Raw genomic sequence first — 3877 nt, 5'->3', positions numbered from 1 at the left:
AAATCTCTCCTAAGGACCTCACCTGTGCCCGCTGGGGGCTATGGACCCAAAAGTGAATCAGAATCTGAATGTATGAAAAGATGTTTAACCTTGTTTGTAACCAGAGAAATACCAATGAAAGCTAAGCTACAATGCCATATCTCATCTATCTGACTGGCAGAAACCCAAAAATTTGACAACATACTCTGTTGGCAAGACTGTGGGAAAAACAGGCCATCTCGTACATTGTGTGGTGGGAATACAAAATGGTGCAAGCCCTATATGGAGGGGAATTTGACAATTTCTAGCAAAATTACATGTGTATTTCTCCTTTGACCCAGCAATCACACTTTTAGGAATTTATCCCAAAAATATACTGGCAAAAATAAAACAAGATGTATGCATAAAGCTATGCATGGAAGCACCATTTGTAATCGTAAAAAAAAATAATAATAAAATAAAACAAAACTAGAAATTACTCAAATGTTCATCAGTTGGGATTAGTTGACCTCACAGGGATGACTTTGCAGCTAGAAAAAAGAAAGAGGGGAATTTCTAGGTACTGTGATGACTTCATCTCCAGGGTACAATATTAAGTAAAAAAGCAAAGTGGAATAAAATGTAGATAGTACGCTATCATTTATCAAAGAAAGGGAAGGGAATACATATTTTCTTTAATTTCAAAAAATCAGTCAAAATTTTTAAAATGAAAGTTTTAAACTGTTATCTGTTGGAGGAGGGAGGAAATGGGGTAAAGGCAATGGGGGGATGGGGGTAGAAGCTAGAGTTCTCTGCATAGTCCTCATTTTGTAGATTAACTTTAGAACTAGGTAAATGCTTTACATAAAAATAAAACAAAGTTAAATCAAAATAAAAGTCAGAAGCAATCCCCAAAAAATCAAAAGCAAAATGAAATAAATAAATCTGTTTATTGAGTTCATCATTTCACTACACAGGGTTATTTCAAGCAATTTAGAAACTCGGTGATTCGACTAACAGCGGTTCTCAACCTGTGGGTCGCGACCCCTTTGGGGGTCGAATGACCCTTTACAGGTGTTGCCTAAGACCATTGGAAAACAAAAAGATATTTACATTATGATTCATAACAGTAGCAAAATTACAGTTATAGAGTAGCAACNTTGGATCCATAACCTCAGAATGTATCAGCTGCCAGCACTGTGGTCACGCAGGGAGGAACAGGGGGACCAAATGCTTTGACCTCTTTCTCCTCTCTCGCTGGTCTCCTGCCACAGCATCCCATTGGGTGAGCCTAACAGAAAGGTGATGTCTCCACAGAAGTCAGCCTCCCAGGACACAGTGCAGGACAGGGGACAGATCTGGGGCAGATGGAGAATGCCCAGCACGATGCGGAACCTGGGTGAAAGTGCCAGCTGCACTGCTTTCCACATGCTCAAGGAGGTTTTCCACCTCTTTATTTTCCTCATCCGTAGAGTAGAAATAACTGGGTAGGCATTTAACACATAGAGAGCACTCTGTGTTTCCCTCCTGTTGCCTAGTCATCCTTACATATTTTATTCAGCAGCAGGTACCCCCACCTCCATATACACACAGGCATGTCCACAGCATCTCCATCCATTTGCTATGAATCTTCACATTGGGTTGGATGCATTTTATAACATCTTGGTGTGCAATGCATAGAGTTTGACTTAGGTCAAGGTTCCAGCTCCATCCCCTACCTTAGTTTAGGTAAGTCTCTTTACATATCTGAATCTTGATTTTCTTTTTTAACCTATCAAAAAAAGTCATCTAAAAATGTTCATCTTTATTATTTTTACCCACACCCCTTAGTACCCCTTCCCCATGTGCCCTGAGAGGCTCCTTCAGGAAGGAGCCGGGTGCACTAATTCACGCGACTATGTATGTGACTGACAACCAAATCTGAGCCCTTGTAAGTCACTGGTAGGACAAACAGATGAATCAGTCAGTGAGTTTACAGGGTGTATCTTCTTCGTATCTGTATCACTGGTACCTAGCAGTCTCCTCCTCCTCATGGGTGGAGGATAAATGTTTGTAGAATGAATGGCTCAACTCTAGTCGATGTACCTCTGTGTTCTGGGTACTTAGGCAGAGCCGAGCAAACAGAAGTTACTCACATGTGTGTGATCGGTACCTGAAGGGATCACTGAATTCAGTGGGGCCCAAAGGCCACGTCTGAGTGTGGGGTTCATGACACGCAGAGACCAGCACCAGACCCCTGGGTCCAGGATCTCTCTTCTCCGCATGCAAGAAGTCAAAGCCTTGGCAACAGCTGCAGCCAGCTGGCACCAGGTCCCGGCAAGAGTTATTGTTTGGCCAAAACAGGAAGCCGCCCGAGGGGAAGTGTGGCCTCGCCTCAGTGAACCCCTGAAGAATGGCCCCCTAGAAACTTGGGGACGTGCAGGCGGGCACAAACTGTGTTGCAGCTGCACCCCCTCCCTCAGGCCGGGGAGTGGACCTCACTTAACCCTTGTGGCTTGGGTCAAGGAAGACAGGGCTGGGAGCCAGGGGGCTGGCAATAGTCCTGTAAGACATTGGGCAGGTCACTACTCCTCTCTGGACATGTTTTCTCATCTATCAATTGATAGATTCATTCGAACTACACATTTGTGGCTGAATAGATCTATGTCTGGCTGTCTCATCATTTCTTCTGGCTGCCTGTTTCCTGACATCTTCCAGTACAGACGAGGTCCATGGAATGACCGCTTTCCACCAGGAGAAGGAAGCCTAATGTTTCCACAGCACTTTACAATTATTAAGCCACCATTTCTTTATTTCATTTGAACCCTCAACAATTATGTCAAGAGGTAAAGGTGGAGTTCATGGTCCCATCTCCCAGAGGAGGACAGAAAAGATCAAGGTCGGAATTCGCACGCACAGCCCTGGCATTGGATCCTGAAGTTCTTGGACTGCCTCGTTTGATGAGTGAGGACACTCTCAGGCTGGAGAAGGAGGTGGTCATCGACCACTGTGAGGTGACTCGGAGACAGAGGGCTGCTGGTTTTGCAGCCAACGGGAAGCCCAGAGGAGGCAGCCGGACCCCTGCCTGAGGGAGCAGGGTCAGGAGCTTGATTTAAGGGCTGGCAGCTTGAAGCCTGCTTGGTTTGTCTACTGTGTATTTATTTTTTTCAATTCAGGCTCTGCCACTTACTCACTATGTGACCCAAGCAAGCCACTCCACTTGATGCCTCGGTGACGTCAGTGGTCATATAAAGATGAAACTGTCCTGTTAGCCCCTGGACTTGGTGGGGAGCCAATGAGCTAAAGAGGGATGGAGGCGCATGGTCATGTGGACATGCTGGTTGCTCATCTGGTACCTACTTATCAGTTCCTTCCTCGTTCTCCCCATCCCCAGGTTTAACACTAGATCCCAATTAGCCTAGGCCAATCAGCACATGGCATTTCCTGAGAGACTGTTATTGGCTAGAAACATGACTCAAGTTGTCCTATTCCAACCAAAGAAAAGGACTTACAGTCCAGGGGTGGAAGAGAAGTTTTCTCTATCACTTTCCTACTGGACACTCACATAGAATCCTGTAGCCCCCATTGCCCCTGGCAGCCATCTTTCCACCCTGAGGAGAGTGAGTGGCAGCCATCATGGGGTTACCAGGGGAACCAGCTGAAGACAAGAGGGAGCTAGAAAAGCCTGTGTTCTTGACACCAGGAGCTGCTGCTGGTGCCAGAGCCACACACTCTGGACTTGTAGTGCTGTGGGATCACACGTTTCTTTGTTTTATTTAGACGTTGGAGCCAGGATTTTCTCTTACTTGCAGCCAAAGACGTCTTCAGTGCCCCTTGTCATCATGCAGTTTCTGAGTTTCTGATGCGAAGAGGGGGAATGAGGAGCCTTCCCCACGTTGGCTCACTCTTGATATTCAAACAGTTGCGAAACCCCTGGGCA

This window comes from Hipposideros armiger, unplaced genomic scaffold, assembly GCF_001890085.2.
Source record: "Hipposideros armiger isolate ML-2016 unplaced genomic scaffold, ASM189008v1 scaffold_132, whole genome shotgun sequence".
Taxonomy (NCBI): Eukaryota; Metazoa; Chordata; class Mammalia; order Chiroptera; family Hipposideridae; genus Hipposideros; species Hipposideros armiger.
The sequence above is the reverse complement of the archived record's forward strand: the minus strand, read 5'-3'. Positions refer to the sequence as shown.